This window comes from Ambystoma mexicanum, chromosome 3q (genome assembly GCF_040938575.1).
Source record: "Ambystoma mexicanum isolate Mex_15411 chromosome 3q, UKY_AmexF1_1, whole genome shotgun sequence".
Lineage (NCBI taxonomy): Eukaryota > Metazoa > Chordata > Amphibia > Caudata > Ambystomatidae > Ambystoma > Ambystoma mexicanum.
Genome location: NC_090926.1, coordinates 275,722,918 through 275,736,296, shown reverse-complemented (window position 1 = coordinate 275,736,296; position 13,379 = coordinate 275,722,918). Strand labels below are relative to the sequence as shown.

The following is a 13,379-nucleotide window of genomic DNA, read 5'->3' as shown; positions in this document are numbered from 1 at the left end:
GTCATCGACTGACAGGAGCCACAGTCAGTGGTCCGATGGTCCGAATCCAGGCACCAAAGACAAACGCAGTGAGGGTCAGTGATCGACATTTTAGATCCACAGTCGACATTTTTTTAACCCCGTCTTGGAAGTAGAAGGGGTAAAAGAAGACTACATTTTCGCGAAGAAAATTCAAAGAACGCTGTTAACTCGAGAGCGAAGCAATCCGAAAAATAGAACTGAAGCCAGCGGGCGTGGCACAAGCTACTTATACTGATGGTCACGTCGACACGGTACAGAGCCTGTCGAGAGACATCAACGCCACGACCTCGTGCACAGCGCCCTCTGGCGAGAATTTTTTTTTCCCGAAGCAGCAAAGCTGGCGAGATACGAATATCATAAGATGAGGAATACGTGGGAGGACACAATCCATTCGAAGAATTGTTTAAGGAGTGTGCAAGGTGAGGTTATAGTTGGTGGCAGAGAGTGGGGCTGGTGTTCGAGTGTGCATGAAAGGTATGTGAATGAGATTAGCAGGGGTAGAGTCAGGAATGAAAGTTGACTGGGGAAGTGAAAGGAGGATGATAGAAGGTGTGGATGCAGCAGTAGTAGAGTGGAGAGGATTCTCTCCACACTACTAATTCTAGTAAGAGTAGGAGTAGCATAGAGTGGAAAACAGTAGTGTGGTGTGGTAATGGTGTGGAGAAGAGTAGTGATGGAAGAGCAGTAGTCGTTTGGAGAGGGGTAGAAAGAGATATGGGAGATTAACAGCTAGACCTAGGGAGAGGAATAGTTGGACGTGTAAGGATAAGATCAGATCAACTGGGGCCAGAATATATAAAAGAAAAGAAATCCATAACCTATGTCAGCTTGGGGACTTTTGAGCAGGGACCACCTACACCATCCCCTCGGGCAGACTTGAGAAGATCGGGTGTTCTGCTTTTAGGCCATAACCATTAGAGGAGCCAGATTTTAGAAAGAAAGGCATACTAGTCTATAGTGACCATCCCAGGGTTCAGGGATGCCTGGCTTGGGGAGGGAATACCCATCTCTAGCCACGATAGAGGGGAGCGGTCCTTAGACAGCCGCCTAACTACAAAATCAATAAAAACCCTTGAACTGTCTTCAAGAGATGGTGTGTTGTGATGGTTGAGCTAAAACATGGCGCTGGTGCGCAGTGCATTCTGGGGGGTGCGCAGTGCATTCTGGGGGAACTCAGAGCCATGATGGATATTTATCCATGCCTCAGTGGAAAGCTACACTTGCTTTGCGAAACAACATGTTTTCAACGTTATTGCTGATGGGCTTGGAATGCAGGCATTCCCAGCCAAGGACACGGCGCTGGGAAAGCTAAGATCCGCAGGTGCCGGCTGGTACCTGATAGCGAAGTTTGTTTTGGGTTTGCTCGGCCTGTGCCAAGGTTTTGAGATGAGTTCCCGGGGCGTTTAGGAGAGAGAAGTGCTTTGCTCCTTGGGGTTACTGTCGGTTGATTCAGCTGGCAACCAACGGTCACCCATCAATGCGCAAGCGCATTGCCAGAAGGTTCGAGAAGTTGCCACCCCTTGTTGAGGAGGGCATATATGCGGAAGCCCTTAGCGGTCAGGCGGGATAAGCACAAAGACTTCAGTCGGAGGGGGGACGCTTCGGTCCGACACTCCTGTGGGTTGTTGTGCTCTTGGCCTGGCTGTTATCGGGGTCTTTCAGCCGCTTCTGGCGAGATGAAGTTCCATTAAACTACGCCCACGGTGATGTATTTCTTTCTTTGACTTCTTTATGTTTTCTGTGATCTATGCCCATGTGAGTTGTACGAGTTATTTCTATGTACCTGTAAGCTTTGAATAAATAGCCGTAAAGAGCTGATTATCTTCTAAAGTGTGCGTGGCTGTGAATTATTGTGTCTGTTTTTGGGTTGAAGTATTTGCTCTATAATTGCACTGGTGATTTATGGTAGTTCCGTGCACTTTTTAGAGGAGAGCAATACATTTTTGGCGACGAGAGGATGGGATATTTGTGATGAATTGCTCCAAATATTAAAGAATCCGTCTGTATGCAGCAGAGATATTTGTGATGAACTGTTCCAAATAATCTGTTTGAAGCTGAGTTATTTGTGATGAGGTGTTCCAAATAATCTGTTTGAACGAGCGAAAGGTTGTTTTAATTGGGCAGTGAGTGTTGAACTGTGTTAAGCTGTTTTGTTTTTTTCCTTTTCCCTTGCTGTGAAATGACGATTGTGTGAGAGAGTGCAGAGCAGGCTGTCGCCTTTCCTTGGTCGTCTCACTGCAGCTCTGAGACAGCCAATAGACAGTACCTTTTGTGTTGGCCTGCCGCGGCCGATAGCATGTGTGTTTGAGATCTTTCCCCTTCAGTAAAGCAGTCGTGGCTGACTTACTGCTGGGAAATGAAACCAAGGAGCCGAAAAGCCGTGAGCAGAAAGGAAAAAATGTCTATGTTCACAGTGCTCCGATGAATGATGAATTAAAGATTTATGTTCAATTAGGAAAGAATTTTTTCATGCGGTTTCCCTTGACAAAGTTGCAAAGTGAAAGCTTGCTCTATTTTTGCATTAGGGCAGAGAAAGAAACAATTGCAAGTATTTGATGAGCAAATTGTGAACTAGTGTTTAAACATTAAACATTGCAACTCAGCCCCAGTGGGCTAGCGAGTGGGGGGCTGTAATATCAAGGAGGCGAGGATGCGCCTTTCTTATAATGTATGCTTTTGAAGTGTTCACATTCCTGAAGATAACGTGGGAATGAGCCCTGTTTAGGAGAAAGAGTAACATCGGTGTTGAAAGCTTAAAGGGTTTGTTTTTGGCAACTATAAATTCCATGTGCTGGCGGTGCATTATGTTTAAGGAACACACTAAAATTGCCTGTTGTGCCATGTTTACAATGGGTGAGAGGCTCACTTAAAAAAAAGTGAGTGAATGGCATTTGAATTTTCGATTTTTGTATATTGATTTGAAATTGCAGAACCAGTTTGGAATTGTTTGGGGGGGAAAAGACAATTTACATTTTCTAAATTGCCCCTAGAGTATTTTGACTGTTTGCACGCTATACCATGGAATTGCTGCTAAAAGCAAAAGTACTGTTGTTATTAAGGGATGTATGTTTTATACGAGACAAGGACAAGTTGATTGTGATATATAGTGAAAATGTTGTTGACCAATTAACGGCCCACAAGCAATACAGAGTGTGGGTTGCTTTTGTAGATAACGTGCAGGGAGCTGCACTACACATGACATGTTTTGAATGCACTGACATAAGTGGTTATATTCTGGCAATGGTACAACAGAATGGAAAATCTGTGTGTGATAAGACGGCACAAAGATTTAGTGGGTTACGGATTCTGTTGAAAGATCGCACAGTGCAATGGAGTGAGATTGTGAAGCCAAACTACAAAGTTACGAGGAAGAAGAAGAAAAAAAAAACGTATGCTTTTAAATGGGACATTAATCAGTTTAAAACAGGCTAAAAGACGCTTTGACATTTTGCAAAATTACATGAAGTTGAATCTGATGACAAGAAAATGTGCCTCTTTTGAACATGGGAGTCTTGCTGTGCGGAGCTTGTGGCTTGGAGATAACTTGCACTGTCTTGGGCGAGGTGCGCGAAAGAAAAAAAAACTGTTGAAGGAAGGCAGAAAAAGCACTCCTGTTCGGTGAAATGGTGTTTACAGAAGCTGGCAGATCTAAGTTGCTGGAACAGTGCAGGAAAAAGTTAATATGAGTGAACTGTCTGAAAGAGTGCCTTCCATTAAAGCCGCCACAGTTTAAGAGTTATAGAGCAAAGAGATAAGCTTGCTGCGCGAAAGATAAACAATGACATTCCTGCATTCCATCCCCTGAGAGAGACACTGTCAAAAACTGAGGAGGGGGGTGCAATTACAGAATGCTGAAACTGAACTGAAGGATGATGTATGCAAGTAAAGAATTTGCCCAGTATCAAATGGCAGACTGGGCGCATCGCGCATATGAACATTTGGGGAAAACTGTGCATTTGTGAATGGGCTAAGAAAAGACACAGTGCCCATTTCAAGAGACATTGCCAGGCAAGCTGCATTCCAGTGCCCCATGTGATGTGAACTGAAGTAAAGCGCTGTGCACTGGAGAAGAAACCTCTAGGCGCTTTGTGAGTGAAAATACACAGCTGTCACACAGCCGGCAAAATGCAAGTTACATTGCCAGGGCTGGAGTAACTGACAAAGACATTATGGTGTTCCAGATGGAAGCAAACTGACAAAGATAGCCGTTTTGCAAGAGACAACATGCAGAGCGAGGCTTTGGAGTATAATATGAACACTGCACATTAGCCATGATCCATAAGCCTCACGGCTTAGTGCAAGAATGAATGATTTGTTGAAGCAAATAAAGGAACTGACTCAAACTATCGCTCTCAAAAGGGTGGCCCACAAACACCCTTTGGGAAAATGACAAGTGGAAAACCAGAGGCTTGAAAGACACTGCCTGTATGGAGAGAAAATAAACAAGGCTGCTTGTACAACTGCCGGCGGTATTGGACTAAAGGACTTTACCTATGAAAAATGGAGTGATGCCAGCAGGGCAATTTAAATCAAGATCATAAAATACTGGAAGCAAGTTGGTGCCTGGCATTCGTGATTGCTTTGGTGAAAAAGACCATTGAGAAGTGCGACCTGGGTACTTATTATATGGCTATTGTAAAATCACAGATCAGTCTGAGGTACCATTGACCAACTATGATCGCATTGCACAAATGAGTTTGTGAGTAGGCGGTTACACCCCGTATGGTTGAGTGCAAATAAGCCCCCAGTAACATGCAGAAGGGTGGTGTTAAGGGAAGGGGTGGACAACGTTGATATTGAAGTCTTGATGACATCCTAATGTGGATAACACTGATAGTGTACCTTTTGATGAAATCTTAACCTTTCTGTTTGTATTTTGCCTAGGCAAATAACCAAGAAAGTAGATTAAGGGGTAGACGTGTGCAATTGCCGGGTAACACTGATCAGTCAAGCAGACGCATTCTCAGAGAAAGCGAGCCACTGCAACATGCTATTTCAACTTTGAACCTGTCCTGCACCGCACTCAAGGCTGCTAACGTGCGTGAAAAGTGAAAACATTTGTTCGGCAACCTGTGAGAAGTGTCCAACAAAGTAATAACTTTTGCTGAACTGTCACGGTGCGGGCTTGGCATATTGTCAAACATTTGATGCTGCACATTCGAATGATTCAGTCGACGGTTGTAATAATATTATTGATATGTTTTGCCTTTCTTGTCTAAAGGACTGTGGACAATGAGTTGTGGACTGTGACATCATGCACCACAAACAGCTGTGTGAAACAGCACTTGAATGCCAACATGTTGAAACCTAATTCTTAAATGCATTTTGAGATTAATCTGTGAAAAGAGAAAATGAAATGTTTTACCATGAATTGCCTTAACCAGAGATGTTTATGTTTTGCCTTTTCCAAAATTACTACATTGCATGTGGCCAGGAAAATGATTCATGAATTGTTTGGGCAGCAGGGTTGGGCGAGCAGGAGCATAATATATTTTGAGATAAAATGAATGCGCACACCAAAGTTAACTGTGCGATTAAGGCCTTTAATTTGTAGTAATGCTGCCAAGTGTGTGAGCTCTAATTAGAGATGGTTGACTTTGAAACAGGATGGCTCTTTCCATGTGGTAACATGTGCTTTGACTTGATTAGAACTAATGATGTTTCCTTTACACTCAGTGATAACTCGAGGTAAAAGGTCAACTTTTGAATGTATGGGATTATCTCCTGACTGTGATTCACATGTACATTTGCTATCAGAAGCTGAGGTTTTTAGCATTAACCCTTTCATTAGTAGGTGTTTGGGGTTTAGCTGCTGTGGGGTTACAAATCTTTGATGAAATTAGCATGTTTAGTAGTAAAAGGACTTAATCATACTTCTCAAGCTTTAGAAGAGTTACTCCTTGACAGCAAAGTTATTAGAAGAGCTACTTTGCAAAATTTGTATTATATTAGCTATCATAATAGCTTGTTGTTGTTGTCCCTAATATTTCGTCGGTTTTAAAGACCGCCTCTTTTGCCACTGGGCTATGGAAAGTAAATATCCAAGGGTGGATTGTGATGGTTGAGCTAAAACATGGCGCTGGTGCGCAGTGCATTCTGGGGGGTGCGCAGTGCATTCTGGGGGAACTCAGAGCCATGATGGATATTTATCCATGCCTCAGTGGAAAGCTACACTTGCTTTGCGAAACAACATGTTTTCAACGTTATTGCTGATGGGCTTGGAATGCAGGCATTCCCAGCCAAGGACACGGCGCTGGGAAAGCTAAGATCTGCAGGTGCCGGCTGGTACCTGATAGCGAAGTTTGTTTTGGGTTTGCTCGGCCTGTGCCAAGGTTTTGAGATGAGTTCCCGGGGCGTTTAGGAGAGAGAAGTGCTTTGCTCCTTGGGGTTACTGTCGGTTGATTCAGCTGGCAACCAACGGTCACCCATCAATGCGCAAGCGCATTGCCAGAAGGTTCGAGAAGTTGCCACCCCTTGTTGAGGAGGGCATATATGCGGAAGCCCTTAGCGGTCAGGCGGGATAAGCACAAAGACTTCAGTCAGAGGGGGGACGCTTCGGTCCGACACTCCTGTGGGTTGTTGTGCTCTTGGCCTGGCTGTTATCGGGGTCTTTCAGCCGCTTCTGGCGAGATGAAGTTCCATTAAACTACGCCCACGGTGATGTATTTCTTTCTTTGACTTCTTTATGTTTTCTGTGATCTATGCCCATGTGAGTTGTACGAGTTATTTCTATGTACCTGTAAGCTTTGAATAAATAGCCGTAAAGAGCTGATTATCTTCTAAAGTGTGCGTGGCTGTGAATTATTGTATCTGTTTTTGGGTTGAAGTATTTGCTCTATAATTGCACTGGTGATTTATGGTAGTTCCGTGCACTTTTTAGAGGAGAGCAATACATGTGTTTATGAGGCTGTGATGATATCTATTGGTTAAATAAGTACTTTAGAAAGCCTTAACACATAGTAAAACACTGTGTATACAGACAGTAAACTGTCAAACACACAACCCACTAATAACAAAATGTAGGTCCACTATCTATTGACAGGCAGATTACATATAGACAAAAGGGGTGAGAAGAAAATGTGGACCATAGACATTAAAACAAACCGAAATAATAATCATTAACTGTCAGGATTATGGGGTGGCGGAGGTGGAAGAGGTGTCAGGGACTCCGGAATGTGTAGAAAAACTGTATCCAGGCAAAGGAACATCCTTTACCAGCAGTCTTTGGGACATCTGGTAGTTCTTGCTGTTCGCGCGTGTGGCCATCTGACGCTAATTAGCATTAGCTTATCAGGGGCCAACGGCGCACTGCAGGTGTGGCTGATTCTGCTTTGCGAGACAAAGTCATGCCGGAGGATTGAGGGGAGCCGCACGCGTCTGGATTTTGTCAGGCAATTCACACGACAAGCTGCGTAAAGAGGACATGTGCGGCTTCCATGTCGGTACACTTCATTTTTCATGAGCGAGCATTTGGAGTTTGCAGCGGCGGAAGGAGGACGCGCGCGGCTGCTACGGGCTACACAAGTTCACGTACGGGAAGGCTTGCGAGCTTCCCGGACAAAAGTTAAGTGCGGGAAGGGTTTTGGATTGAACATGATTACCCAGGCTCATGCTGGTGCTATGTTCACTGTATTGTCTATTGAACTGGCAGGAACTGTTAATTCGCATTGTTTATGGGCTCAGAACTAAATGGTGACCAGCAATCGTGTCTGGGAAGAAAATGTTGTTCTTCCCATATTGATTTCAGAGATATGGTGCTTCAATACCTGTGGCACTAGCACTGGAAAGAAACACAGGCTGCACTCGAGTATCAGTGCTGTTAACTAGATTACTTCGAGTGTGTTTAGAAACACAGCAAAGGGGTTGTGTTTGGTCCAGGTCTATGGCACTATATGTTTTATGTTTATAAGTGTTGCTAATGCTTGCCCAGAGGGCCACGTGTTATGTTCTTTATAGTGCGAAAATCTCCCATGCATTTGTTTCATTGTGCTTGCATCTATGTGGTTTATATAACTGTATGACAACCTGTGCCTGTATCAAGAGGTATTAAGGGAGGGTACAAGTGTTCAGGAAAGGTGCATCAGGGGCCTGAATTAAGGGGTCCTACTGGTGGCCGGAGTGTGTTTTATCGTCTATGGTGTTCCACAAGATATTATAAAGTGTAGGGTGTGTCCCTATTACTTCCCCGGTCCTATCCAACCTAGGCTTTTCCTACAATGTTCCTACTTTTCCCCCTTCCCGTCCACAACCTCTCCCTAATCCCTAACCCTCTTTCCCCCCCACTGGCTGCCACGTGGTATCCTGTGTTTGTATATCAGGTACCTGTGTCAACCACGGGTGGAGGGTCAGCTTCATTCGGCTTCTGTGGTTCGGGGGAGAGTGTCGACACACTTTTCCCCCTTATTGTGTACTTGATTGTTTACATTAACCGGCCCCAGGTGAATCACTAGGTCACCGTATGTGAAATAATACAAATGTACACCCAATAGTAAATGCAGGACAAAGAGGGAGGAAAAGGGGCAAAACACACAGCCAGAGCCCACCAAACATTTTTAAGAAACATTCACAGAGAAAAATTGGCACATTAATTATAAGAGATATGATGCAATCAAAGCAGGAGTGGAAGAGAGGAATTTGAAAATACATATAAATCACATTAAAGGCTAAAATTCCAGTCTTTGGCCTAATACTCAATGGACCAAAGCGGAACACAGGAAAAATGCCTAGAGGCAGGTAAGTACCTCCAAAGTCCCTTTAGGAGAGTTCCAGGTAGGTTCTTAGAGTCACATATAGGAAAAAATAAGAAACTAAGCAGGCACCACTGTGGTTATGGGGAAAAGGAAGTTACATTCCAGTTCTACTCTAAAGGTGTGAGGACAGAAACTAGCCCCAGGGAGGCCAGAGGGGACGCTCTCTAAGAGCACCAGTGCCAAGTTCGAGACCCACCAACCCATGGTAGAGATGCAGCCAAACATAATGTCCCCATCATGAAGGAATGGGAAACTGAAGTGGAAGGGGAACAGCAGAAATCTTTGAACCCAGCCACTGGAAACCCCTGAAGGTGAGTCTTTTGAGTAACGCATCAACCCAGGACCAAGAGTAAAGTACTGATGGTCACAGATCCTGAAAGCTCAGTCGAGGGACCCTGAAACAGCCCAGAAGCGGTTTCAAGATTGGAAAACATAGGGACTTGAACCCTGGATCAACAGCGACCCTGACGCCCAAAAAGAAGAAAAGTGCCCATCCTTGGAGTAGGACCCACTTTCTAAAAGTGAAAGTGGCTCTAGGATGACGAAGGAACACAGGAAAGTGGGTTCCAATTGCACAAAGAACAAACATTAGGGAAAAAGACAGTTCCATGAAGGGAACAGTGTGTGCGACCCAGGATGGGCCAGGTGAGCAGGAGAAGCAGAGTATTGCCACCCCAATACGCTTCCAGGCGATGGAAGCTTTCAACATCAAGGCAGACAACCATGGCAGTAAAATGTCCCCTAACTCCCAGTCCAACCAACAGTGGCAACCAAGTGAAGTATGAGGACAGCCTAGGAAGGATGTCCAGCTGCCAGAAATCACAACTGGAGCTTAGAACAGAGGCACAAGCCTAGCCAGTTTGGCCAAATGTGTTCTGAAATATCAGCAGCCACTTCTTGGTGCCAAAGATCTTCAAAAGATAAGTAAACCTGAAGAGTCTAATCCAGTAGAACTGAGGGCATGATAAGGGTCATCACTAGATATATCTGCACACTCATGGGTTGACCTAAGTTTGCATTCTAATCACACAGGGGCCCTCACACAAAGGTTTTAGTGGTCATTCAATTAGCTGGTCCCCAAAACTTGCCAAACACACAGGAGAGCCCACACAATACGTTGATGGGTGTGTCTAGTCAGGACCCGTCCAAATTACTGCAGAGGGTGCATGGCTCGGCTTATAGCAAGCCCAGGTGTTCTTTGAGCAACACTTAAAAAACACATTAGTGCGCCAATAGCTTGGAGTACTAGTTGCCACCAGCCCAGTCTCCAAAACCAATGTAAGGGGATATAATCATTTTAGAGCCAAAACAGTTTATTTGTCTCTAAAAAGAAACTGAGGAAATCCTTTTCCATAATTAAGCAAAATGCTGCTCGACACACTGTTAAGATAGCTTTTCTTAACTAGAGCAGTGGGAGGGTTCTGAGGGCCATTTTAGTAAGTGAACATGGCAACTGACACCAATGTTTAGCCAAACTGTATACTGGAAATTAAGGCTGAGCAGTAAGGCAGTCTCTTCAGGAGATATTGGAGTGGTCGAATAGTAAGTTGAACACTCAGAGCACACAAATAAAATCAAGCAACACCGGAGTACAAACATATACAAATGTATTATTAGGCCTTTATACTCTAAGAAGATAAAGTAAAATTGAAGTGGTTATCACTGAAAAAAAAAAACACACACACACACCCACCAGTTCAAATGAATCAAACAATAGAAATTGTGAGCAATCAATGGAAGAAAAGACTGTATTTAAATCCTAAACCATATATTCTGCCTTATAAATAAAAAGGCACCTGCAGCTTAAACTGTCCTCCCTGTGAGAAACCAGAAGGCATCTCCCTCCCCCACTAGGCCCCGCTGATCTCCCTCTCAGGTGGACAGGGCACAGCCATCGCCTTTGGTTCCAGATACAGGGGGTGGACCAGTGCAGGAGGATCACCTGGGTGAGGTGTCTTGTGGGAGTGGGACACCGGATGGCGAGACCCCTGCAACACCTTTACCCCATCCTACCAGGTAGGATACATGGTACCCTTACCCCCCTAATCCCCCTATCCCTTTTCCAGCACTTTCACATGGACAGCCTGTTCTCGTAGAAAAAAGATACACATCCGAGCAGTGTATCTGACAGGTGCTGCTTCTGTGGTCAGGCCAGGTCAGGCAATTACTGACAATCACTAACACCCAACTTTCATTAGACTTCCCCACATGGATAAACGGCGGGGCACGAAAGTACACTCTGAGCGAGGCACAGCACACAAAGGTACAGCAGTTTCATGTTGGCAGCTGAATGAGGGGAGAAAGGCGGTAAACCAAGAAGGGTTCGTACAAAGGTAAAATTACCTTTGACCTTTTCAGCACGAAGCCAATATTTTCAAATAACCATCAAGGCAGAAAGTGTAAGGCCAGCAAACCATACTGAAGAATCCTGCATTGTGTGTCAGAGCTACGAAAGGCCCTCCCACATACCCCACTAAGGCGGGGAGGAGCAGCAGGAGTCACTGTGGTATTGTGTGCCCTCTTCACACAGGGCCTTGCTACCAACCTAGGTAATCATGCTTTGTAACAACATTAACACATCCCTAATCTGTAACTCACCTGTATACTTGTACCTGTACATATATGTAACGTCAATGTTTATACCTGTAACTGTACAAAAATGTCATTGCAATTTTCAATTATGTGCAACCCTATGTATGACTTTGTAAAATAACCGCCTAGATGCCTCTGGGTTAGGTGTGCTATATAAATGCACAAATAAATAAACAAATAAAATCGTCCTTGGCTCCACAAACAAAGAAGAGCAAGAAATATCAACAAAGCCGGTGAGTTGGGGAGACTGATACAAGACCGATCTGTATTGAAGTCAAGGTTTCAAGCGGCAGCATTGTATAACGAGCGCAGGAATGAACTTTGTTATATACGTGTGATGAAAGACACGAGTAAAGCTAAACTGATGATGAATGTTTGAACTTGAAAAGGAACGATACTATACCGTTGACAGAGTGGTCCGGCACCGTGCATGTGCTCAATAGAAGGTCTGTGCAAGGTATCCCACCAAGAGAAACAAAAGTAGAAGATTGATGTGAATAATTGTGTGAAGTAAATCGAAGTGGTCCTGCGACGGTTTCAGCAAAACCCATTGCACATTTCGAAAGTCTTTGATTTTGATATCAAGAGGATCTGAGCCCGAACGAGGGAGATCCATATCAAAAGGATCCGAGCCTGAATGAGGGAGATCCATGGTCCGAGCCTGAATAAGGGAGATCAAGTGTGAGCATTGTGATAACAAGGTGGTCTCAACCTGAAGAGGGAGACCCATGATGAACATCGAAAATTGGAACTTGTGCATGTGAAAATCCTGATAGGAATGGAACTTTGAGACTTTGTTTGCTACGAAAGACCCTCTGCGGGAAGACACTGTTATTGGAAAAGAGGCTTTGGCAGAAGGCCCTGAGTTCTGTGCTTTGAACTGTATTCTCGTGACCGAGAAGCTAGAGTGTGCGCAAAGCTCGAACATGCCACCTTGACCCATGCTGAAAACATGGGAAAGGGAAGCCAACTGCTCAACCGTCCGGACATATTATTTCTTGAACACTTGTCTTTTTGCATACACCACTGTACCACACCCTTTTTTATTTACAAGTAAGGATTGGCAATAGGTTTATTAGTGTACGCCCTTTTATTTGACAGAGACTTGACCAGGACTGCGTTATTATTTGATGGTCGTAGCTTGCTCCCATACTTAGCTTTAGGTTTAGATAGGCGTTCAGTCAACCTGTTTGAAGTTCAATAAACACCCCTGAACTGTGAATACTTGTGTCTGTCTTCACTGTTTGATACCATGCCTTCCTTACATGTGGTATCAGGACTGGGATGTGACTCAATTGAGACAAATTGGGGGACCGTGAAATTTCAGAAACATAGTCACTGAACCTCAGATCCCTCCACCACTACGAAATAATCCAAAGGCTTTGACATTTGTAGTAGCAGAGACACTACTATCCCTCCAGGTGAAAGAGGGATGGTTCCCACGGAATTAGCCCTAATACCCCCTCCCCCAAGGATTGTTATATAAGATTGGCCCCGAAATCTGGAAATACTTAGTGGGCACAAAATTGTACACGAAATTCTTGAGAAGGCTCCATTTCCCCATTTTAAGGAAGAAAGGGAACCAGAAGAAAGTGAGAGAGGTGGCTTAGGCTTTGAAGAGGCTGATGAACCACCCGACATTGAAGCCAAGAGGGAAGAAGAGCCTACCATCCTTCCCGATCTAGCCTTTGCCCAGCAAAATGATCCAGCACTCGAAGAGGCTTTCGTACAGGTGATTCCTGAGGGAGAAGGACAAGAAAGGGGAAGCCCCTTTTTCTTCCTGAAACAGGGATTACTATATAGAAAAGAAACCTCCAGGGAAGGCCTGAGTAAAATGCAATTAATCCCCAAAATCCACTGTAAGATCGCGTTAGAGATTGCACATTTTCATTTGACAGGGGGACATTTAAAACCCAAGCTCACATCAGTGGGAAGTTCTACTGACCTGGTATCCATGCAAACATAAATAACTTCATCCAGACATGTGAAATATGGCAGAAAACAGTGCACATATTA

The 13,379-nt window shown here is 44.4% G+C and overlaps 1 protein-coding gene across 2 annotated transcripts in view; it reads right to left on the bottom strand.

Annotated features, from left to right (window-relative positions):
* SMARCC2 (SWI/SNF related BAF chromatin remodeling complex subunit C2) overlaps positions 1-13,379 on the bottom strand; it is a 2,756,167-nt gene that overhangs the window by 1,264,027 nt on the left and 1,478,761 nt on the right. The window lies entirely within an intron of this gene.